This window comes from Mesocricetus auratus, unplaced genomic scaffold (assembly GCF_017639785.1).
Source record: "Mesocricetus auratus isolate SY011 unplaced genomic scaffold, BCM_Maur_2.0 Super-Scaffold_100010, whole genome shotgun sequence".
Lineage (NCBI taxonomy): Eukaryota > Metazoa > Chordata > Mammalia > Rodentia > Cricetidae > Mesocricetus > Mesocricetus auratus.
In genome coordinates, this window is record NW_024429194.1 from 54,667,058 (window position 1) to 54,694,292 (window position 27,235).

Below are 27,235 nucleotides of genomic sequence, written 5' to 3' on the forward strand. Positions count from 1 at the left end.
GGGGCCTCTCAAAAAGAAACCAGTGCTCTCAACCTCTGACTTGTCTCTCTAGTCCTGATTTCAGACTTTTATTGTGAAGTAGAGTTTGCCAAAGAATTTTTCTACTTCTAATGGCATGATCATGTGTGGTTTTTTTTTTGTTGAACTTCAGTCTGTTTATCTAGTAGATTACATTTATTGATTTTTATATATTGAACCATCCATGCATCTCTGGGATGAAGCCTAATTAATAGTTATGATCTTTTGATACATTCTTGGATTCTGTTTGCAAGTATTTCAGTAAAATATTTTTGCATCTGGTTTTCATAAGGGGAATCAGTCTATAACTTTTTTTCTTTGTAGGGCCTTTATATGAATGAAGTGTCAGTGTGTTTTAGTTAGGGTTCCTATTGCTGTGAAGAGACACCATGACCACAACAAATCTTATGAGGGAAACATCTAATTGGAGTGGCTCCTTTATGCTTCACAGGTTTAATCCAGTATTATCATGGCAGGAAGTTTGGCTGCATGCAGGCAGATATGGGGCTGCAGAGAAGCTGAGAGTTCTTAAATCTTGGCCCACAGGCAACATGAAGTTGTCTGAAATACTGGACATGGTTTATCATATATGAGACCTCAAAGACCAATACCAAAGTGACAAACTTCTTCAGACAAGGACATAACCACTCCAACAAAACCACACCTCCTAATAGGGCCATTCCCTATAAGCTGATGGGAACCAATTATGTTCAAACTACCACACAGTATAACCCATCCATTTATCTGAAATTTTCATAATTTATTTTTCTTATCAATTGATTAATATTCTACTTTGTGAGTGTACTGCATTTTCATTACCCATCAGTTTACGATCACCTATTTAGGGTGGAGCACTCAATCTCTTTCTCAACACTTTGACTAGTTATGCATTTTTCCCACTGTCTACTACTACTTGCCCACTGCAAAAAGAAGCTTCTTTGAAGAATATTAGGAACACCCCAGGGTGGTCAGCACTGACAGCTGGGCAGAGTTAAGGAGCTGAACTCACTGTAACCATGGTTACCAGCACAAGACCTGTATTAGGGCAAGGCAGTTTTATCAAGAAACAGATGAGTTTAAGTGATATCCTAGACGACCTATTATTGATGAGCTATTTGAAATAGATATTTGTTGGTGGTAGAATAATTCTTTTCTGAAAATGTGACCCCTTCAGTTTAATGTTCTCTAGGGAATATCCCTCCCACTTATGCAAGTACATGCAGTAATATAACTGACTTTATGTGTTGTTAAAAAAGAAAAACATGATATTGCCGGGAGGTATGCTAGGAGGTATATGAGGGAGTTACAAGGGGCACATGGGGGCAGATGTGCTCATATTTCATGGCATATTTATATGTTATAAAAATGGGAAAAATCTATAAAGAAGTAGTATAAAGAAGGAAAAAGATTAAGAATGAATGATGTTTTCCATTTAATATGGTGATCCTGAGCTCATTCATTTATTTTTATTCTGTGGAATTTATTGTTGAGTGCCTTCCTTTTATGCAGTTTGGAGGTCCATCTTAATTGCTGTGTTTAGAGGATTTGCATTTAGAGTGATTGACATGCCCAATGTTTATAACTGTAAGTAAGGTAGAATGTGAACAGGGTGTGGCGTGGTGCTTTCCTTTATCTAACTAGGAGTGACTCAGTGTTATTCACTGTGGGTGTTCTGTGATGACCTAACATTTCTCCTGTTGTTTCTGATTGTGGATGTCTTGCTATCTTGGGTTCTTCCCACAGTGGGTCTGCACCTTGCGGTTCTTTTACCTGAAGCCCTCTGTTATTATCCTGGGCTTTTCCCGATGTGTTGGTAGTGCACTGGGCTGCGGATAGACTCTGGTCCTAGGGTTAAGTTTAGTTTTACCTAAGCCTGAGTTTGTCCATTTTCCATTCTTTAGTGTGTGGGAATTACCTCTATAGATTAGATTCTCATCAAATTGTCTCCCTGAGTGTAAGCAGATTATCGAGAACAGGCAGCCCTGGCTATTGTTTTCAATTATTACACTGCCATTCCACATGCTGGAGTGTGAAAGGCGTCTTCTCGAGTCTTACTAGGGAAAGCCCTGTAAATTTGTTGAAGGGAAAAGGTAGAATATTACGGGTTCCTCAAACACTGGGTCTTTTCAGTTTTGAAATTTCAAGGCACTCTTCCCTGAATCTGCAGCACCTGTTGAAAGTGTATTTCCTAACTCTGACTCTTGTGCTCTGGGTCAGATGAGGGTCTCAGAACGCACTTTTCTGTCTCTCTCGTTTTAGTGTAGTTTTCTCTGACCTTAATTTTCTGTGAATCTAAGATTTCTTGCTCAGATCGTTTTACATGATGTAGAAACAAAAGAGGGGTGGTGATATCTAAGATGTTGAACTGTTGTATCAGAACAGAGACATCTTCAACCACCTTATAGTCCCCAAATGATTTTCTCTGAGTGGCTTTTGTAAACTATGAAGCTTGTTTCTTCTCATAAAACCTTCCATGGACCAAGTCATATCATTAACATAGCTTTGATTTGTCTGAATCTTAAATATGAACTTACATTTAGAGCACTAAACAATAATTGGATGCCTTTATGTCTCTCTCAGTATCCATCCATACAGAGAAGCAAGCTTTCTAAGCAGGATATTAAGGTACACTGACTTCAGGGCTATGCAATAAATCAACATACTGGATAAAGAATCTGGGTAGCAGGAGTTAAAGTCTCCTGTTCTTCCTACCTCATTCCAGTGCCTGATGGCTTTAAGGAATTGTTACAAAACTAGTCCAGTCATCCCTCCAATATCCTTCTCAAGACCTGAACCATGTAGCTCTTTATCCTAACAGTATTTTAAGCATCTCTACTTTCAGGACATGACTCTTTCTGGAGGAGTCCCGGTGACAAGGCAAGACAAAGCAAGAAATCTAAGTGATGCTCACTGTTTTATTTTGTGTCCCCATAGCTAATTATCTTTTTAATAGTTTCACTGAAAATATAATTTATAGTGAGCCTGTATTTCCAAATCTGAAGGAAGTGAATGGCATCTATTTTAATTTTCACTGGAATGTGTTAATATCTACATGATCTAAATGTCTCATCCCAGATAGCATTCTCCAGATTTTCCTTTAGAAAAAAATGAAACCAGAACAGTTAATATAAAACAACCCTGAAACACTACTTTAGAAAAACTTCTTTCCTTTTGTCAAAACATAGACTTCATAACTCCAGAAATACCCACCTAAGCAAAAAATACATCATACAGCAAACGTCTACAAAGCTAAGTGAGAAATAAGTACTACTATAAAGAGTAAATATGCAAAAGGAACTCTGCTTTGTTAGCATCCTTCAGTTCCTCATCTTCCCAGCTTCACACAGCCCTGAAAACCCCATACTCTGCACTAATTCTTCTCTGAACACACCACGGTAAAAACACGTCCTATGCAGCTGTCAAATCATAATGATTTCTTGCTACCTATTGTATCCCATAATCCCTCTCTTAGAAACTATAAAGTGCAAACCTGATCATCTTCGTTTATTTACTCATTCTGCATTCATTTTAATTCATTTTTGGTACATCAGTAATACTCATCTCATATACAAATATTTCAAATGTGATGAGTGTGTCTACATTACAAATTATAAAATAAAGCCCTGGATGGCTAGATGAATGAATGAATCACATGGACTGTATAAAAGGCATGACCAGAGTTCAGCAAAGGCTCAAGCTCATGCTTGCTTCTATATCTGGTTTTTAATAGCAAGGTCAGTTGAGCATTTGATTTCTCTATGGTACCCAGACAGAACATCTATTCCTAGAATGATGAACACTAACACTATAACCAGATACAGTTGCTTGGTTGTACGCTCTATATAATTGTGTCGCTCAGAGGAGGCTAGGAGCAAACATGTGGTTCATATATACCAGCAGCCATGGTAGTTAACTCTGTTGCATCCCCAGTTCCACTGCAAGTCTGGAACTTCTACATGGGACATGACTTGCAAAGAGAAGCCTGAAGGCAACTCCAAAATGGATAGAATACAGGTTAGAGATGACAAGGATGAGAGCCAAAAGAGTTATAATCATTTCAATAATCATAATCAAACCAAAATAAGACATTTTATCAAAATATGAAGACATGTAATTATAATACACATTTAAAAAATGACAACAAAATTAGTTTACTCCATATAAACTTGCATTAATAAAACAACTACAGGAACTTTAAATAGGGACTCCTAAATACTGAATACAAATGCAGAGACCAATAAGAATTATGAAATTAATAGATTTTTTAGCATGTATTGGTGTATCTGTGTCTGCAAATGTCTATGAAAGAGTGGTGAGAGATGGAGAGGAGAAAACTGTAATAAAAATCACAGCTGTGTTCTGATTAGTATCCATATTATTGAGGATAACTTACATTAATAACCATTTGTTTATTTATTGGTTAATCTTATCCCATCCATAACAATATCATCAAATACCATACACACCAACACTATTGGGCTAAATATCTTGCGTATTGTTCCAATCATGTTGACTAACAGTGTTGACCATCATAGTTTGGCAAAAAAATTTAAAGTAAAGCAAAATAAACAAAGGAACATAAAAACAAGAAATATAAAGACAAGCCAGTTAAAAAACATGGAAATAAAAATGTATGCAATTTATATGTATGTGACAATACTATAGTTTCGTTAACATATAAATAGTGGCTAGGATAAATGTTATATGAGTTACAATGGAAGAAAATGTAAATAATTAGTTATCTTTTCAAAGCTACAAATCTGAACAGTGCAGTTTAAAATTATGAAAAGATGATTCACACATCTAAAGAAAACCATAAACAAACCTTAACATGTTGAGTTTAACCTATGAAAAGTTTTTAAAAGTTTCACTTCATAATACTATCTGGATTCATCCAGTGGCACAGTGCAGCCTTCATTCCTAAGTAATTTTCTATCCTGTGGTCATTAATGTTCATCAGACAAGATCTTGGAGACTCTAGACCTCTGAGAATGCCAGGACTTTGGTGACCAGAAAAGTTACAGTGAATAAACCCAACAGTCTTCTCATTGATGCCAACTGAACATCTTCACCCAATATCTGCTATTCTGATCAGTAAATGTATCTGCACTGGTGATTTGAAGTCAGCTCTGTGTACAAACAAGTGAATCTAGGTCAGCATGTTCTGTAGAGCCAACTGCTTCAGAGTCTTCAGATCCATTATTCTCCTGTTAGTTGTGGTGAAGTCAGTTTAGCATTTAATTCAGCGTGTTCGCAATGTCTTGATTGCGTTCCTGGTACAAGTGGAAATGCTCTCCTCTCCTACCTTCCCAAAGGCCACATTTATATTCTGCAGGATGTTTAGAGTCCTCTGAATGACCCTACTGGACAGGAGGATGAGAGCTTTCAGTCTCTATTTGGAGCAAGAATCTACAAAGGGATTTTAATTGTAACTACCACCACTGCTTGTCTTTGGTAGGGAAAAATAAATCACCTTATGTTAGAAAACACACTTCAACAAGACAAAAATGTAGCAAACATTGAAGGATGTAGAACATTTAAATAAACTATTTTGCTCATTTACTTACCAGCTTACACTCTCACTACCTACCACTAAGATGAATTAAGTAACTTAATGTGAACTATAAAATAACGAAAGAATAAGTATAAACCACACGGCAGCACAACACCCACAAGAAAAAAATCAATCAGTTTGTTCACAAGAAGCACTGAGGACAGAGATAAAGAACAATAAAGCAATGGAATGACATCTTCACTGCATGTGCCCTGGCAACTTTCTATTGAGAATATGGAACATTTCTGTGAGTATGGACAAGACATTCGTCAGAAAACACAAGCAAAGGCAATTCATTAAAAGGAAAATAACAATTAGCAAATAAAGGAATGAATGGTGAAACTCAGAAATACAGTTCAAGGTTTTTCACAAGTGATGCCTGCATTGTAGCTTTTAGGAGAACTTGGCAATTTGATAGTGCCAGGAATTTTGGAAAACTCTAACATTCACTATTAATTGAATGTACTTTGGCCTTTTTGATGTGTCATTTCTCAGCTGACTTTCAATTATAAACCATGATATTTATATGCACCTGGCTGTAAATATCTCAAACAAGGCAAAACAAATGAAATATAAGGGGGCAAGGCTTGAAAGTGTTAACTTGAGACTACATCAAAAAGATTTAGTTAGTATATGCTTTGGAAAATTCAAGAAAGTGTTAACACAGTCTAGGTGTAGACTCAGTAAGACTAACAACTTTTGAGAACACAATACTTAATAAGTAAAGTAAGAAATAAAATGCTATATTAACAAAAGACCATGTATGTACCCTTAAAGCATCTTGGAGTGTTTAAAAAGGCCATCATAGACACAATGACACCCATTCAGTATAATGGAATTGGGGCAACAGAGAAAAAAACTAAAAAATTCTAACTTTAGAAGGCAATGAATTAAAAGGGATGCATTATGTGCAATGATTACAGATCGCCAGATACTAAGCTGTTTTATTTCTCATATTTGGGAAAATAGCAATGACTAAAGTAATACTAAGATAATAAGACATAGTCAGTTTGATTACTCTATTGTCTATGCAGTTAATATCAAGAAGACAATGTAACCATTAGCCCCATTGTCAGTTATTATCATGAAAGACAAGGCAAGAATGCCAACTGCCTGCCTCACTGTTCAGTTTTTGATTGGTTTTTCTAGGAAATACACTTGACAAAAAGGAACCAGAAGAACAAGAAATTCACATAGTAGAATTTTAAAACCAGAGGTCAAAGGGAGACCCAGAACAGACCTGCCTCAAGAGCTTAAACCACTCAGCAACTTAGTAATACATAAAGCTGGCATTCAATTCCCTGAAATTTTGTTGTGGGTTTCTCTGGCTTGCCTACAGTTTGTGTTTATTAACATATGAATCTATAATATATTTTAAAAGTTTGTTAAGAAAATGAAATGGTTTTCAGTGATCCTTACAATTAATTATAGTACTTGGAAGGCTAAGGCAGGAGGATAACCAGTTTGAGGCCAGCCTGAGATTTATAGCAAGATTTTGTCTTTTTTTTTTTTTTTGGTTTTACGAGACAGGGCAAAACAAAAACAAAAACAAAAAAGACAAGATCTTGCTACCACCACCTGGCAAGATCTTGTCTTAAAACAAAAACAAACAAAATTTATGACTATGAATAAATATTTCATGGTTAGTATTTCCATCTCTGTGATAAAATGCTGTCAACAAAATTATTTTGAAGAGGAGATGTCTCATTTCAACTTATAAATCTCTGATCACACCTCATCACTGAAGGAAGTCAGACAGTACCTCAAAGCAGGGACCTGGAGGCAGGACTGCAAAAAGGAGCCTTGGGGAGTGCTTGCTGCTTTCCTCCTTGCTCCCCATGGTTCTCTCAGCCTGTTATTATACAGCTCAGGACCAGATTCCTGGGGTAACATTTCTCCCAGTACTTTGGGCCCTCCCATATCAATTGAGAAAATTCCCTACAGACTTGCCTACAGGTGTACTGAGGGAGGCTCTCTCTCATCCAAGGTTCCCTCTTACCAGATGATGTAAAAACTAACCAGAACAAACAAAATGTACTAAACAACTTAAATCCAAAGTATACAGTGAAAACTGTTTAAGCTCAAATAGTAAGAGCCAGATAACCTTCAGGCATGGGGTGCAAACCTACAGTCCATCACAGGTAGGCTGAGACTGGAGCCTTTCCCATGAGTTCAAAGGAGACCTGAGATTCCTAGTGAGTACTATTTCAATCAGGTTATAGAGTGAGCCTTTTTCTGAAAACAAACAACTGCCCTCTAAAATATGGGGCCTATTAAAACATGAACGTGAGTTTCTATAGTGACTATATTCACATAGACCACCAACTTGAAGAAATAACAGTTTTTATTGATGAACCAATATAAAAATATTGGTATACTTTAATATCTCTCATATTTGTTAATAACACAACTTAACTTCAAGCTGTAGACTTTTGAGTGTGTATTACCAGGTAAAATAAAACCTGAAAACCTATATACTATATAACTACATCTATACAGAATCTGAATAAAGCCAAGTTATAGAAACAGTAAGAATCAATCATGTGATTTGGTATAGGAAGGGCAGGAAGGATGAGATTGAATGGGCACAGAATTTTTAGACATGTGAAATATTACAATACAATGTTGTAGTTATAGATAAATAACTTTGATTTTAAACATAGTATCTACCATAAAACTAACTTCAATATATTCAGATACAATAATTTTTGAAGTTTGGGAACTCCAATTTGCAATATCAAATGTAAAATAATTAAGTAAATAAATAAAAATAAATGTATGGTGAATTAAATAACATCACAAAAGAAACTGAGAGATAAAACTGTTAACCAAAGTAACTTTAAAAACAGTGGTGCCTAGGAGAAAAGCAAACTGTACATCAATGCCATAATAATTACTCATATCATGCTGGCTTCGGCAGCCCATATAATAATTACTCATGTCACTAACCATGGGATACAGTTTCGTGTTTCTAATATCGGTATATTAATACCAGAACTAAGACATATGCTAGAACAGGAAATTATCCTTATTGTTAGATGCATATGATACTGGTTTGAACTCATGTTGAGCAAAATATACATTAGATTTCATAGCAAATATTTAGAGATTTTTGTATGCATATGCAGAATGAGTAACCCAGCTGCTCCAATGAATCAGCTAGGTTACCTAAGTTGGGGTGTTTGGATTGAGAAATGGCAGATAAAGAAAGAGACAGAAATACAGGATGGATTCTGGAGGACTGCCCGGCCCATGCCTTTCAGCACATCGACAGCCCAAAGTTTATTTTTGAACCTGCTTAAATACAGACTAAAGGCAAAGCAGAACAAAGAGCAGAATAACCAGTTAGCCAGCTCACTGCACTGTCCTTGAATCGAGGAGCAGCCAGGTTCACTATCTGAAATGTGGGTCCTACTAGCAGCTGAATTTTCTATCTGTACGCCTACAGCCGACATCAAAAGCTTGTTAGATAATATGCTTTTTTCCATGGGCTTAATCAGAACTTTCTCAAACTTGTAACAACTTTATAAATTCTCAGTAACAAAAGGAACATACTAACAATTATTTGACTAAAAGTAATTGTGATAATATACAATTATATTCAAATTACCAATGTTAAAATGTTTTGTTTCAAATTAACAAGGTAGAGGGAAAGAGACTAAAATACATTAATACATATATCCTCAATAGAGTCTGTACTGTGTAGTAAATATTATAATACCTACTACTTATATATATTTAGTGTTTATACTTTAAAATGGCTTCTTATCATTTCATTCTGTTTGTGTTTTTATAAACTGTCTTCTAATAAGTCTAATAAATCATGTTTAAAGAGAAGTATTACTTTCCTTATATAAATAAGATAATTCTTTAAAAATAAAAAATAGATTTTGCATAAATACTAATATATATTCAATTCTTTACTTTTTGAAATTTGTAGAAAGTGTAGTAGCATGTGCTAAAGATAGAACATATAAGACAATATTTCAGTGTATGTTTGTGACTATTCATATATGTACCTTTAAAAATTATAGTTTTCCTTTTGTTGTACCCATACATAAATTAGAGTTTTGTATAAGCTGTTAAATAATTTTCCAGTTTATTCCATTGAATGTTGTTAATTATTATAACTATATCATTTAAAATACATAAGCATAAATCTGTATTAGTGAAATGTGGAATTAATTTGTCTGAATTTTATGGCTTTGTATCATCTAAATCTGTCTTTTGTTGGAGAACTTTTTTTGGCTTGCCTGCAATGAGTGTATTCACAGAGAGACTACAGAGATGAAAAATATTGTTTTATGATAGAATTTATCTTCTACCTATGAGTGTTCCCTAGACAACCTAAGTTCCTAGCTCCCTTCCAGTCTTCATAGTCCATTGATGTTTGCATCATAATATCCAGAGGATGGTGAAGAGCAAAGTAATTTCAAACTTAGTGGGATACTGAAGGAGGACAATATAAGGTGTGCTTGCCAAGAGAATGAAAACTACCTATGGGCAGTCTGTGTATACTGAGGTTGAGACAAAATATCAGTTACCTGAATACCTGGGATATCCTAGGTACAAAGGCTTGCAATAATTTGCTCCAATGTAAACTAGAACAGGTAATTTTTGACAAATCATACCAAGATTCACAAATTTGAACATTGGTCATATAATGAGTATTTAGAACATGTATATTGACATCCTGAATCCCATCCCTGCAAATGAGTGATGTTTTTTCAAGGACAATGTGCTCAGTACACTTTGGTAGTAAGGATGACTTTTCAGCAAAAAGCCATCGGTGTGCTTTGAAAAGGTGAGTGTGCAAACATCTTCACAGCATGTACTAAACATCTTTAAAGTCAATTATTTAAACGTCTACCCCAATCATTTGCTTAAACTCACCATACCACCTTGCCATTTGTATGGGTTGTATTGCTGCAAGTCCTCACTACACTGGATAGTGCACATATAATGAACTTGGATTAGGTCTTCACTTGGTAAATGCATTTTACTTTTAACTCTGCACCAATATGCAGTATGTGGCAGCTCTCTCTCATTTAGGATGCTTATCAGTGGCCCTTCACCTTGCTAGTATCCATGATGGTTCTGAGAAATCATCTTGCGGTATGAGCAGCATTTGATTGATTTCTAGGGCAACACATTCTTCTGGCTGTTTAGTTTTAAAATTATTTTCATACAAATATATAACGTGTTTCAATAAAATTTACCCCAATCACTGTCCTGCAAATCTCCTCTATCTGGTGCTATTTTCCCTATCAATTTCGTGTGCTTTGTTTTTAAATCCAACGAGTCCATTTGTTGATGCCTTTTGTGCATGGGTATAGGGCCACCTACTGGAGCATGTGTTGCCTACGTAGGATCACATCCCTGAAGTAAACATGGTCAGCTTTTTGCATTTTGAATTATGTTTAAATCATTAGCTTACCTTTGTTAATTTTCTCTCACTTTATTGGCCTCTCAACCTTTGAATGCATTAGAACTCAGAATTTGGCCATTTTCTCCTTCATTCTCACTACATCCATGTTGAATACAAGATTTACCTTAATATTCCAGAATTGTGTTGTCTAATATGTTACCAAAAATATTCTTATCTAAAATCCTCTTGTCACTGCCAATTTTACCATTGGATTCTATTTTTCCCTGTTTTAGTTATTGGTATTCAATTCCTCCTCTTGGTTAAACATCCTCTCCACTACCACCCAAAGCCAATCAAAGAAAATACTTTACATTTTGCCTTAAAGGTAACTTAAAATCTGGGTGTAAGGATAGGATTTAGTGCTATACCCTCTAGTGAGAGCATAGAAAGAACATTTGTAGATAGAGGAAATTAGGTGGGTGAGCTCATGATGAATACACATGCAAATAAAGAACATATCATTTTGCATTTCTTCAGCTTTCACTATATGCCAGATGCAATCACATATATTAATCCCCCTTGATGGGCCAAAATTCATGCCCTTAGTTACCCATACCAAAGCCGGTTTTCTATTCGAAAAGAATCTCTCACACCCTAAATTTCTCAATATAATTATGGACCTTCTCCAGTGCGTACCAAAGGCGCATCCTCCATTCTAACACATTTGATATGTACAAACTGTGCTCTTTCCATAGAAGTCATAATAAGTCATTTAATACTTCTCTTCATCCAAAGAGCGCTTCTTATGTCACTGGAGTCAGAGAGCTTTGGAAGGACACAACCTTTTTTTATTTCATTCTGCAGCTCCTCTAGCTGATGCGTCAGTTATTTATACAAAGAATCTTGGCCCCCAGTGGCCTGTCCTTCCTGAGGAAGTGTGACTGAAAGAAGCTCACCTACGAAGGCTGATTGACTGATCACTACCTCAACAATGTTAGAATGCTGCAAGTTCTATTCAAAATATTCTTGGATAATATTTACCTCCCTCCATTTATTTTCTTGCCTGCTTCAGCATGTGACTTAACATCGTGTGACCCCTGGATAAATCCTTTGGAATGTATGAACCGATCTCTTGCTTCCTCCAATGACAAAATTGAAAATGTGGTCAGAGAATAGTAGAGGATTGTTACAGCAATCTCTCTGCATTTTGCTGTAACTCATTAACCTGTTTCCATCAAAATATCTGTAAAGTACCTTGGTTTACAAATTTCTTTGTTCTGTTGCAACAAAAACTTCATGAAACGTCTACCATCTTGGAGCTTAGAATTTGGGGTAATCTGCAGCAATGTCTTGGATCCACAGTCACTTGTACTTGTCTCCACGATAAAGAATGTATTATTCCCTTTGAGGTGAGAGCTGATTCTCCCATTGACAGACGTTACCAAGTCCTTTACCAAGTCCCAGGCTGGGTCTTCAGATGCAGAGCTGATTATTATCTTAGGATGTATTGAGAACCAACTGTGTAACTGTTACAAATTTGCACAACTTAGATCCCTATCAGGAGCTTTCCCTCAAGTCTAAGCACCTGGGTTGTCAAGTCAATTTTTAAAGTTCTCTCTGGTCTGACTGAATTTAAAGAGAATTTCCCTTTGCCCATCTTCCCTGTTACTTTTATTCTCTCTCTCTCTCTCTCTCTCTCTCTCTCTCTCTCTCTCTCTCTCTCTCTCTCTCTCTCTCTCTCTCTCTCTCTCTCTCTTTGCTGCTCAAGTTCTATTTCCTTTGTGGTGTTCGATATTTTTTTCTTCTGTCAGTTGTTAGACAAGACACACGAGTATTATCTGCATCTCAGTTTGAAGTTCTGTCCTGAGGTTTTCCTTGCCAGTATGCCCTTTGATATTGACACGCCACTGCAGGAATGGCATTAATGATAAACCCCCATTTGGTACTATTTTAAGTTATTTTCTTCATTTGCTGTGGTCTGAAGAGCTAAAGGCATGCTTTAAAAAATTACAACCTGTAATTTATCTTGCAGCCCCTAGAGAAAAGCATCAATAGCGAAGTTCTAAGGGAGCAAAGAGAGAGTCTGCCCACACACCAGAGAGAAGAGACTGGCCAGGGGCACTGTAACACTATAACAACTTCTTTCATTTTTTTAAAAAGTAAACAATGAAATGAACTATATTGAACAAGAGATACAGATTAGGAGGAGAGATTTAGAATTGGGAAGTAATTTACTAGCTATGTAATATAAAAAAATTTAATCAGAACTCTGATCTAACTAACACAATGACCTTTATTCTATGTGACAGTGGTTCTGCATTCTCTTGACACTTTTCTTACCTTTCTCTTAATTTTATATATTATAAAACTTAAATGAAAAATCATGCTAGTAACCTATGTTTTCTTTTATTGACAATATGTTTTTTTTTCACATAATATATCCTCTCCCTCTACACCTCTCTGTTTTCCCTACCCCCCCTCCCTTCCAGATCGAATCCCTTTCTGTCTCTCATTAAAACACAAACAGGTTCTAGGGGATAATAATAGAATATAATATGGCATAATAAAAATATTAAGATAAAACAAAAATTAACACATGAAAACTGGAAAAAACAAGCAAACAGATGAAAAACAGCCCATCAAAAGACATAGGAAACAGATACTCACTCATTTGTAGACTCAAGAATGGCATAAAAACTCTAAACTGGAAGCCAGATATGTATGCAAGGACCTTGTACAGACCATTACAGACCCTGTACATGCTGCCTTAAATATTTGTGAGTTCATATGTATGTGACCCCTAACTATTTAGAGAATGTTGTTTTATTGATGTCCTCCATCCCCTCTGGCTCTTACATTTTTTTTCTGCCTCTTCTTCTCTGAGCCCTGAGGGGAAGGAATGTTGGAGCTATCATTTTTAGGGCTGAGTGTCTGAAAGTCTCTCATTTTCTGTATATTGACTGGTTGTGAGTCTCTGTATTTTTAAACCATATGTTGCTCGAGGAAGCTTCTCTGATAAGTCCTAGGAAGGCACTTATCCATGAATATAGCAGAATGTCATTAGGAATCATTTTATTGCTACCTTTTTTGAATTGAAGCTTCACTAACATTTTGCTTCATAGTGCATCAGATTATTGGGTCTAGATGAGGATTAAAAGAGCTGGAGAGTGGCATTATATTTGAGGAATTACTGTCTTTCAAAATAGATTCTGATTTGTGATTCTTTGGTCCAGTGGAGACTTGTTAAATTTGCATCCAATATATACTGGATTAATAAATGACATGTATCTGCTTATTACCTAAGCAGATTATCTTTGTGCAATTTTAGCTTTTTATTAATAGAAAAAATTTATTATGCTGTATTCTATCATAGATGAAACATAAATATCAATGAGATATAAATGACATGTAATTCAACAGTCAAGGATTTGGTACTATTTTCTTAAGGAGTGATACATAATCTCAGATAAGTTATAGGCCAGAAATTGTATAGGAAAGAACATGGAGAGTTTTATATCTTAACAATGTTTTTATTTATTCTTTGAAAATTTCACTATTCATTGAATGCATTTTGGTCATATTCAGCCACATCTACCTCTCTCCAACTTCATCTAATGCCTCCATAACATCTCCTTTCCTCATTTTTAATGTTGCCAATCATGCCCAAGGTTCACTTAGTTTTGCCCATATGGGGATGAGTGCATGGCCATTCCCTTATAGCCTCAGCTTCAAAGATTTACTCTCCCTCCCTAGAGGTCATCAACTTCTAATTGTTCCTCTCATGGCAGTAAGGCCTTATGATCCTAACACCAAAGGAGTTATATTTTTTACAATAAAGAAAATCAGATACAGAAATTCAGATATAAAACAAATACATTTTAAAAATAAGCTATAATTGAATATAGCCAGTAGTTAATGTTTATAAGGAAAAGTGCCAAGGTCAAACACTTGGTTTCTAAGTAAACATGAAAACTTTAATATCCACCATGATAATGGTGTTAGAATGAATTCTAGCAAAAATTTGGACTCTAAGGGTGGGGGAGTATGGAAAATATAATATGTAAGTTACACAGAGGCTTCCTATTTTTGTTTAGACTCTAGTTGGTTTGTGAACTTTAGCCTTTGATGACTGAGCTGTTTCTTCAGCCCCTAGAAACGAGCACATTAGAAGAAGGAAAAAAACAGGTAGGAGTCCTTGGCAATAGCCAGGGGAAAGGTAGTGTTGTCTCCAGTGACACACTTGCATGCTTTGATCCATAATTACATCCTATCTCATGATGCTGCATATGAAGAACATGTCTCCAAGAGCTTGAGAAGGTTTAAATATCAACTCATATGAATGTCTTAGCACACTGTATGTACTACTGAATACAAAACAGTTCATCTTCTATGTCAATTTTTATATCAACATTACCCCCTTCCTAATATATGTTGGAATTTTAGAGGACTGTACCTTTATGCCCATTAAATTTGATAAATTTCATGTTATTTTTTAAATTATACATTTGAAGTTTCAATGGTGTATCAAGTTCTAATATAGTCTTAAAACACATTGACAAAACTAGAATTTTAAAAATTGTAAAGGCCCTGAGATCTTCTTTTGGATCTTTATCATCTTAAACCTGAAAAGTGGCTGAGTGTCTTATACCTGAAAAGATCTTTCCTTAAAAAACTATTTATTTGTTTATTTTACTTTATGTGTTAAAAATGTTTTCACTTCATGTATACTACATGCATGCCAGTATGCCAGTGGCTAAAGAGGACAACAAATTCCCTGCAACTGAAATTATAGACAATTATGTGCTGTTGCAATGTTTTAGGAAATGAATCCAGGTCCTCTGCAAGAACAGCTAGTGCTCTAAACCCCTTAGCCATCTCTACAGATCTGACTCAAGTCTCTTATAGTAAAGATGCAAAGATGGATGGATACCTGACATTTTATTTTAAGAACTGGTACACAATCCGTGTGTATCATAAGGTATTTCTATATTGTTAATAATTTCAGATGCAAAAATATTCCAAGGCAAAAATCTTGTTTATAAAATAGATACTGTAGAAAAACAAAATAAATAGATAACTGTTATAACTATTGCTACTGTGGGCATGCCAGTGTTTACTATATGCGGATGGTTTACGGTGAGAAAGTTGTAATCTTTATGTTTATATACACACAGAACCATAAAATGTAATGGTTGGTTTAACCTATAAAGAGCTTTCTAATCAGTTAGTTCCTGACAGAAGGTAAAAACTGTATCTTATGAAAATTTATTTTATCCCTCTTCCTTTAATTTTCAAAGTGCAGAAGTGCTTTGAAGATTCTAAAAAGAAACTGATACATTTCACAGCATCATATAGAAGAAATATGAATAGAAAAATTAGAAAGAAAAAACAATTTGTTTGCAATGCTCCTTGGCTTTATTAATTTATCCCACATTTCTATTGAAAGAGATAAAAATTATCATAATAGAATTGAATTTATGGATTGAGCTAGCAATTTCATCTCCATGGAAACATGAAAAAATTTATAACGTAATTAAATATAGCATTTTCAGTATTGATGAATAATTCAGTTTTTTGAGAACTATTAGTATGATTATAAAATGACATTAATGACTGTATGGCTCAGATGTGTGACTGCATACAACATGTACCAAGGCAGCTCTTAAGAAACATGTTTCACTGATTTTACAGCAATTAATAAATGTACTGTGAAGCAGTGTGGAAAGCACTAAGTGATGTACCAGACTTGTGTCTGTGTTTCATCTAGATGCTCTCACATTGGTATTAAGCTTTATTGTACAGTCCATTAGTATATCTAAATGCAACTTAGGTTACTGATTGCTATTTATTGTGTAGGGCAAAAAAAATGATAATGATCATATTTGAATGATTTCAGCACCCTTAAGTCAGATTGTGTCCGACGATCACCTTCTTTTATTTGATTGGTTATAACAAAATGTCACGTATTGTATCATTTAAGGAACAAATATTTATTTCTTCAAGTTCTGGAAGCTAGAAGTGCTAGAACAGGGAACTAGTGGATATGATGACTGGCAGGGCCCCTTTTCTGCTAAGAATGTGCTTCTTTTGTACATGTTCTTACTGTGTCTCCACACTGAAGCATGAGGACACTCTCTGGGGTCTAGTAAAGGTTTACAGTTATTGAAATACTAATGATTGAAGAATAGTCCTGTTTATTTGAGAAGACTCCATTTTCCACCAAGTGCACAGCTTTTGGAGGTGCACATATAAGTAAGGAATTATGTAAAGGAATAGGATAACTGCCTTTGCCAATGAGATTAGCCATATAAATCCCTGCAAACAATGGGGTGATAGATGCAGCAACCAAATTGCCCTCATATCACTGGCGCTGTCCTTTGTGCAAGCAATAATTCTATTTATGATACTGTCTCTTTATGACTTAATCATGTCCCAAAGCCATTTCTAACAACATCACACCAGGAATTGGATTTCAATATACAAGTCGTGGAGGAACAGAAGCAACTCGTCTATTGATTCAGACAGGGAAATGGATCACTAAGGCTATATATTCTCACTGACTTTTCTAAGCCATTAGTTGTAAAGAGAAGCCTTTTCCTTGAGAGAAGCCTTCCCGCTAGCCTGATTCCAGAGACACATCATTCCCAAATGAACACACAGGAGGCTATATTATATTATGAAGATGTTGACCTTGCTTGTTTCTTACTGGCTAGCTCTGACTTAAATATTTACCCCATAATTGTTAATCTAAATATTTCTCTTACCAGAGCAAAGTTCCGGACATCTTATTTCTCTGGCGGGCTACATCGTGACTCCCTGTGTTTCTCCTACCCAGAGTCCTCCTCGACTCCTAGTCCCACCTATCTTGCTTCCCTATTGGCCAACAGTGCTTTATTGACATATACACAGGACTTCCCCAACAATTAGTAACAAAAATAACAATGATAATGACACTAATAAAAAAAAATGGAATCCTGAGATTCGCAGGCAAATGGATGACACTAGAAGAAACCATCCTGAGTGAGGTAACCCAGTCACGAAAAGAGAAACATGGCATGTACTCTCTCATATATGGATTTTAGACATAGATCTGGGGTGTGCCAGCCTACAATCCCATGGCCAGAGAGTCTGGGAAACAGAAACTTCATTCAGTGGCTGATGGAAGAAGAGGCAGACTCCCTCAGTCAAGTACTGAGCTAAATTCAAGAAAGCCAGTAACAGAGAGGGAGGACTGATGACCAAAGGGATTAAGACTGGGCTGGTTTAACCCCCAGAAACAGCTGACCAGACAAAGGTTAACTCTTGAATCCCAGGCATCAGCCTTGGAATCCAGCATGGGACTAATCAAGACCCCCTGAATGTGGTGTCAGTGAGGAGGCCTAGGTAATCTATTGAGCTTTGGGCAGCAGATCAGTACCCATCCCGAGTATACACACGGACTTTGCACTCCCATCCAACAATGTGAGGTACACTCTCACCCTGAACTCTTGGGGAAGGGTCTAGGCGCTGCCTTATATGAAATGACAGTCTATGGACACCCCCACAGAGGGCCTCACCCTCCCTGGGGAAATGAGGGGATAATGGGGGGGTTGGGGGGAGGGCACGGGAGGAGGGGAGGGAAAGGGAGAGGGACCTGGAACTGACTTGTGAAGCAACCTTGTTTCTTATCTAAATTTAAACTGAAAAAAAAAAAGAGCAAGAAGGCCTAGTTCATCATTGTACAGTTGGGTTACTGTAGGTAAGACAATATTCTACTAGTCTCAAAATGACAGAAGAGAGCTTCTGAACTATTTTTACCACAAAGAGATAATAAATGTTTGTGGTGATAAGTATGTTTAACCCAATGTAAGCATTATACAATATATATGTAGTGAAACATCAAAAAAATGATGGCATCGTCTCTGTACACAGTAGGAGGATTCTTCTTTCTCTGTTTCTTACAGTCTGTCTGTTTTCTCTTCCACGTATGCCCAGCCTTAAGTGTTTTAGCTGTGCTGTATATTTAGCCCTTAGAGTTGGGTACCTCACAATCAGTTCTCTGTAGTTTAAAATGCTGTGGGTTTCTACAGCTGCTGCAAAGAGAAGCTTTTTTGATGAGGTGTGAGAGCTACATTTATCTGAGAATATGAGGATATACGTTTAACATCATCAACAGTCTTGGTTAAATGGTAGTATAAAAATATCCCTTTATATGTTACACTGTTATTTATATACATGTTTTATTTTTCATTATCCACTTTTCAAGAGACATTACAATTCTTCCCAGGTCTCTAGAACTTAACCCCAGGAACATGCACATGTAAGCCAAACTCATATGGGCAAAGGCTGGGATGTGCTCATGCCATTCTGTGTACTTCTTGGATATCAACTATAACAGAAGAAAAACATGTATAGTCAGTGCACCAGACCAAGGAAGATGAAGGGAGATGAGCATATAGTTGGGAAAAATTATCTCAGGCATTTGAAAATTCATAATACTTAAAATTTTAAGTTAAATATTATTTTAATACTATATTTGGGGATATATCTGAATATATAAGCAATATATGGATACAATAATAATTTATGAAAACAGAAGAATAAATTTGAAGGAAAGTAAGAAATGGCATATGGGAGGAAATGGAATGGAAAAGTATAATTAAAGTACAATTACAAAAATGATGAATAAACCAACAAAGAAACCCCCAAAAGTTACTAGCATTTTTTCAGAAAAAAATATGATGTGTTTTACCTTTTCTGTCTTTCTTTTTTAATAGATTACTTTAAATTGTCACTCATTACTGTACTTGCCATATAGAGTACCATATTTTATAGGATCCCAATATGAAATACTGAGATATAGCTAATATTTATAAGTGTTATCAACGATATGCCCTGTCCTGAAACACTATGTTTTTTAATTTTAATCAGTAAAGTAATTTTATAGAAACAGAATAAAATGAGATAAAATGAGGGGAAAATCTACCTGTGATTCCTGGAATTGTGTGTGCAATAGGAAGCCAACCTTCAAGAAATGCCTGTCTTACCCACCCATATGAGACATTGCAAAAGCTCATGCACACAGCTAAGAGGATGGATTGAAATCATTGTAATGGAAAAATCTATTTGGGAAATATCTCCAGGAATAAGATGATGTGCTGGAAGTAGTGGATAACTAATGACTGGAGAGATAATATAGTGCTCTAAAATGACATAAAATGGTCAAAAATACTACATAAGAAAACAAAACTTTTGATCAATAATAAAACCTCCAACAGGCAGATAGTATTTTAATGGACTCAAATGTACAACCAACCACAAAGATCCCATTATCTTAGGACTTTCTTTCCCAAAATATGTTTAAAATGAGAGGAAATGAAAACATTATTTTACTTTCAGAAAAGGAAGCCTTCTTCTGCAGAGCAACACAGGTTCAGTGGCAGCAAAGATAGCGACAGCAGTCTGTATGACATCTGAATAATTTCTATGCTGGATGTCTAAACGGTGGGAAAGAAAGGGAGGGAGAGGGAGAAGGGAGAAATGAGAGCACATATAATAAATTCATTCATACTTGAGCATAAATGCAACAATGTCTCCATGTTTTAGTTAGACTTGGAGGGTCCTATGTACTTAGAGCATATTAAAGAGTATATGAATTAAGTAATAGTAAATGTCTGTGCCAGTAATTATACTCCTCAGTAGAAATAGCAACAAATTGTTCACAATAAGCAAGACTTACATTGAAAAGTAACTTTTGCATTTTCATTACTTTCTGCTATAGTTTGTCTATACTTTCAACATTTATTCTATGGGTCTTAAGTAGTTTCATAAAATCTGGGTAGCTATTACTCAGGATAGTGAGCACATATATTCAGAGTCTTATGGGAATGTAAGCATTTGTGATCTCATCCTCATGAACTCCTTCCAGCTCACCCTGTTTGCGTCAGCCAGCTAAGAGCAGTTGTGATTCTTGATAAGTTTCTTACTTAGAGATATCCAAGTCAATGAGACCAATGTAAAGACAATTCTTTATATTGTATATAATGCTCTAATAAATGAATACAATTTTAAAAATACTTGAAATGTAAAGAGTTAAATATGCCCTTTATTGTTTTTGAAGGCCAATACATGCACTTTAATGAAAGGTATTCTGGGAATTATAATTCTTCTATGTTATGTGAAAGAGTCACACTTCAGTTCAATAAAAAGAGAAACATACATTAGTTGATTGACCACAAAGTATGAAATAAATTTTGACCAAATTAAATCTAGAGACATTCCATCAAATGTAGTCATTTAAAGTATAGGCAAGGCCAGGCATTGGTGGTGCATGCCTTTAATCCCAGGACTCAGGAAGCAGAGGCAGGAGGATCTCTGTGAGTTCAATACCAGTCTGGTCTACCGAGCGAGTTCCAGGACAGGCTCCAAAACAATACAGAGAAACCTTGTCTCTAAAAACCAAAAATAAATAAATAAATACAAAAGTATAGGCAAAAAAATAACAAGATGAATTAAAGATGAAAAATAACAAAAAATAAGAGTGAATATTATAAATAAGGAAAGCAGGAACTCTAAACATAACGTTTACCGTGAAACTTCTAGTTCTTAAAATGAGTACTTGTGGAAAGTGAATAACCTGAGGATGAGGTAGAAGCCTAGTGCAGCCTCTTCCAGAATCTGAGATGATGTTACTCAGCCATGCACACCTATGGCTAGGTTACTGTTTATTCATAGGGAAAGTTTTAGTAAAACTTAGATACAGAAACTTCCCTAGCTGCTATTTCTCCAAGATAATATTTCAAATATGTTGAGGCTTCTTTTCAATGCAGTGAAATCTGGGAAGTTATGCTATAAGATATTATTCTAAGAATATGTGTGATTATTTTATGATGTTTATTTTAATTGGAATATAATTATATTACTCTCTTCTCTCATTTTTTCCCTCCAAATCCTACCATGTTGTCCAAATCTTCTCCCATGCCCCCTCCTCCAGCTGGTAGCCTTTTTCTTTTATTATTATTGCTACATTCATGTGTCCATGTATGTATGTATACATTTCTGTATGTTTATGCACAAATACAAATACACAAATGCAGCCTGTTGAGTTGTTGTTTTGGTGTATATAGTTTCAAGGCTGACCATTCAACACTGAACAACCAATAAGGGGGTCTCACTCCTGGGAGAAACTATATTTCCTTCTCCCAGAAGTCATTAATAGCCTGTAGTTCTTTGTCTAGTGCTGCAATCCTGCAAAATTGTTCCTTTTCCATGATATCATGATCATTGATATTGTCATTGTTTGCTTCTTTTTATGCAGCCATTTCTAGGAATGGCTGTTTCACAGCAGACTTCTTGGTATTCTGGCTCTTACAATTTTTCTAACCTTTCTTTTTTTTCTGAGCCATAGATTCAGGCTCTATGATATAGATATATCTGTTATGGCTGGGATTCCATATTACATTCTAAATTTTACTCCTTTTTTTCATGGCTTTTGATTTTTCCTGTCTTAAACATCTGAATCATACCCCAGAACATAAGTGAGAAAGGAGAGAAATAAAAGAAGAGATTTTTGATAACTATATCTTAAAAGTCAAAGACATGACTTACATGGATTTGGAAGAAAAAAGCACTTGCTCCTGGCTGCTTAGAAGAGCATTGTGGTCACATCAGTGTTTAGGATAGTTTTCAGGGACATATTATATTCCATTTTGATAATAAAAGGCAGAACAGAAAAGCCCCAGAAAATGTTGAGTTGAAAAGCAAAACCATTGTATGGAGGAATCCCAACAGACTATAGTGGGTCATTCATCTTTCCATGACAACCAAATAGTAGAAAAAGGCAACTAAATATTTAGTCATTGTAGCCAAATTGGAGAAGACAAATAGAAGGAATCAGTGACTACAGGTCTGGGTTTGAGGGAATAACAGAATCTTTCAGGTTTTTGAGAAATGAAAACAGAAGAAGGAGTTGAAGCTTGGATAGCAAGAGAAAGCTGAGTTTCCTTGGTCAGGGCAGCTGTCTGATTGATGAATGTAGAGTGAAGTCTTCCTGCCAGCCTGGTTCCAGAGCCACATCAGTCCGAAATTGTTGGGGAAGTCTTATGCTAATAAAGCACTGTCTGGCCAATAGGAATCTAGATAAGTGGGGCTAGGAGTCGAGGAGGATTCTGGGAAGGGGAAACACAAGAGAGTTCGAGATGTAACCGCCATTGGGGTAGGAAGCCTGGAACTAACTATTCTCCGGTAAGAGACATACTTAGATTAACAATTATGGGGTAATTACTTAAGTCAGAGCTAGCCAGTTAGAAACAAGCAAGGCCAACAGCTTCATAATTAATATAGCCTCCTGTGTGTTTATTTGGGACTCATGCAGATCTAGAACCAGGCTGGCGCGGCAGAGCCCAGGCGACTGGCGGGGGATAAACCAAAGCGGCTAACAAAAGAAAAAGCTTCTCTTAACAGAAATGAACATACAGGATGCTATATTAATTATAAAGCTGTTTGCCGTTTGCTGGTTTCTTATTGGCTATCTCTGACTTAAGTATTTAATCCATAATTGTTAATCTTAGTATTTCTCTCACCAGAGAAAGGGTCCGGGCCTCTTATTTCTATGGTGCTACATGTTGCCTGCCTGTTTCTCTCTTTCCCAGAATCCTCCTCAACTCCTAGTCCCACCTATCTTGCTTCCCTATTGGCCAACAGTGCTTTATGGACATATACAAAGGACTTCCCCAACATCTCCTCTTTTCTGTCTAAATAAAAAAGATTTTAACTTTAACATAGTCAAATTATATATAACAGAACAGTTATCAAGTAAGAACATAGTTACAATATTTTGTCCATTAACATTTAAAGAAAGTATTTTATTATCTATCCTATCTGTGAGAATCTAAATTCTTATATGAAGCATATCTTTTATCATAACTAAGGAAAACTATGATTATAACTATGTCTTCAATTCCATCAAAGACCACAGAAGGATAATACATAAACCCTAGAATTGACAGAGACATCTCTCTGCCTGGACTGCCTCTGTAACATTGGGGCATCCATCTTCAGCAAAGCAGGAATTTCAAGCTGTTCATCAGGAATGGCAGTCTGTCAGTCATTTTCTGGGTCCTGCAGAAAGTCTGGCAGACTCTTCCATGAAGCAGGAACCGTGTAGGACTGTTTGAGTTCAGCAGTCACTTTCCGGTGGGTCATGCATGTCCAGTTTATACAGCAACAGTCAAGCAGTCCAGGCAAGAGAAGTCTCTTGCCCAAATGACTCACCTTGCTGTGTTGAAAGCAGACTCCATAAATAGTTTCTTCAATGTCAATCTTCCTCTCAGACGTAATTGATTTACCAGGAGCAGAAATTTCTCATTGTCAAGAAAAACCCTAAACCAGTTTAAATGCCATTTTCTAAAGGTCTTTGAAAAAGGTTTGAAGACTATTTTATCTGAAATATATCTATGTATATCTAGAAAACCTAACTATAAGTTCTGACTATTATAAGTGATTATCTATAGTCTGAATTTAATTATGGATTATGTTTTAAAAGATCAGTATGAGCGCAATACTTAATCAAGAGGAGAAATATACATATCACAAATTGACCTTGAATTTGTATCAATAAATGAAAAACCATACCCATACCAAGTATTCATTTCCATACCATAATCCCCCTTTTACCATTAAAAAGGGATTGGTTGTGATCATTAACCAATTATAAGCAATCCCACTCAAATGAAAACAAAGATTTGTAAATAATATGGGAATTTGCACCTTGATCATTCCAAACTGCTTCCTGCTGGATGGGGTGCTGTTCATACCATGGGGATAATTAAAAAACACAGAAACCTGTAGAAGTCCTTATTTTTGGGGTCTGTAAGGCTGCGTCATCTCAGCTGTCTTAACTGTTGGAACACCACTGCTTCCAGGGGTCTTCATTCATCAAACCACAGAAGCCTGGAAGGAATCCACAGCTTTGCATTTTCTGTGGAAACATAAAACAAAAACTCTATTCCCAAGTAACTGGTCTTTATATGTAAAGTTAGAGATCAAAGCATTTTTGAAATATATAAGTTGGATTAATTCAGCAGCATTTATAATCAAGTATGTTTCAGCAGTTGTTCCTTCCTTAGCCACTGAGCAACTGAAAAACACAATATCATACAGTATCCAGACTTTTGTGTATTTTCCATCTTTACGTGGCTTACATTACTCTATTTCTTTTACCTTTATTTAATTATTTATTTCTCTGAGACAGGGTTTCTCTGGAAATCTTCCTGCCTCTGCCTCTGGTTTAAATCCTACTGGCATGAGCCACCACAGCAAGCTTCTCTATTTATATTTACCACTATGCTGTTTCTTTTTCTCTCTCAATCCTATGTATATTTTTAAACACACTGTAAACCTTTAGAGGTTTTTCTTCATCTGTATCTGACTTTACTGTAAATCTTTATGTTTTGCTGGCCACATGTCTTATCTGCTAAAAACCATGGCTGTTTAAACTGCAATTTTTTCCAAAATGGCGGGCATAAGTTTGATTCCAGCTCACTGCCTCAGTCTATGCTGACATCCAGCAAAAGCTGCCATTTTGGAGATGCGGTCACTGCCCCTTCCAGCTGTAAGTACACACCTTTAAATTGTTAGCAGAGCCTCTTAAAGCACCTTGCTGTTTTTTTTTTTTTTTTTTGCTTTTGCTGAGTTAGGCAAACTCCCTTAAGTGAGTCTCTGCTTGTCTCCATCAAAACAAGAGTCCACATGAGAATAATGCTGCTACTGAAAAGCCACGCTTCTCTCTGTTCTTTTGTATCTAAAATTCCATTTAAGCCCTTGTCATTCTATGTAGAAATTCAATCCCACTTCTGACAACCTTATGTAGAGTGCAGCCTTCCTGCCAGCCTGCTTCCAGAGCCGCATCAGTCCCAAATGAACACACAGGATGCTATATTATTTAAAAAGCTGTTGGCCATTTGCTTGTTTCTTACTGGCTATCTCTGACTTAAGTATTTAATCCATAATTGTTAATCTAAGTATTTCTCTTACTGGAGAAAGGGTCTGGACCTCTTACTTCCAAGGTGGCTATGTGATGTCAGCCTGTGTCTCTTTTTCCCAGAATCCTCCTCAACTCCTAGTCCCACTACCTTGCTTCCCTATTTGCCAACAGTGCTTTATTGACATATACACAGGACTTCCCCATCAGATGAGTATATTGATTCCCATCTCTAAGTCTCCATGTCATTCTGGAGAAATTGTCATTATTGTAATCATTTAAGGTGAGCAGCCTGGTTCCCATGGGTTGATTAACCCTGCTCTGGAATACAACCTTACATCAATGGATCATTGGTCTTATTGTGTGGTGATCTGTCCTGAATGTGTACTGCTGTTTGTGAATAGTTTTAGACACTTGTCATAAATTTCTTTCTTATCTAGGTAATGACAAAGGAGAGGAAAAGTTGTTAAAGAAACAAGAATAGATCCAAGAAAGGCAACATGCAGTTAGTTAGGACAGTGGGTTAGTGCCTCATTCAAGAAAGTGCTGAGGAACCTCAGCATATTGGAGTCTCATTCACTTTTATTTCACCTTTGAATAATTTCTATTTGTTTAGTCATGATATGGAAGATGCCTATGATATTCTTGGAACCTGAAGTATATGTATAGTGAAGAAAACAGGAAGCATTGGAACAGGTCATATGTTCAGACTCAGAGGACAAGAAAGACATTGACACCCTTATGAGATGCTCTATTTGAGAGAAGTCAAGACAAGGCACTTATTTCCTTCTCAAAATTTGAGTGTCATAGTACTTCCCAAAACTCTATATTTTCCTAAGAAATTAAACATGTCTTATTTGGTTATGATCATAATTCTTCAGAAAACTATGCTTATTTTCTGTGATGGGTAGTTTAGCATATAAACCACCAGTGGGCTCTAGGGCACTAAAACAAATATTATTCTGGTTGTTTATAGATGGTGATTTTAGATGCTAACAATATGATATTAACTCCCATGCTGGTAAACTGAATAAAGAAAATTTGTATTCCTGAACAGGCAGTACTGTTCAGTTGGTGAAACTCTGAACACAATGAAAATGTTCCCTAACTTAGATTAAGGAAGTACACTGAAACTCAACTGAAACCTCAAGTCTTCTTGACACATGAAATTATGGCTTTCTGATTGAAAAAAAATAAGTGTCTTGGCACTTCAAGGGCTGATTCACAGTGCAGACATTTGCATTGCCATTACCATGGGACTTAATTCCTCACTGTGGTGCTCTGGTCATGGTGTCTCTTTACAACAATAGAAACATAGCTAAAGTATATGAGTAAC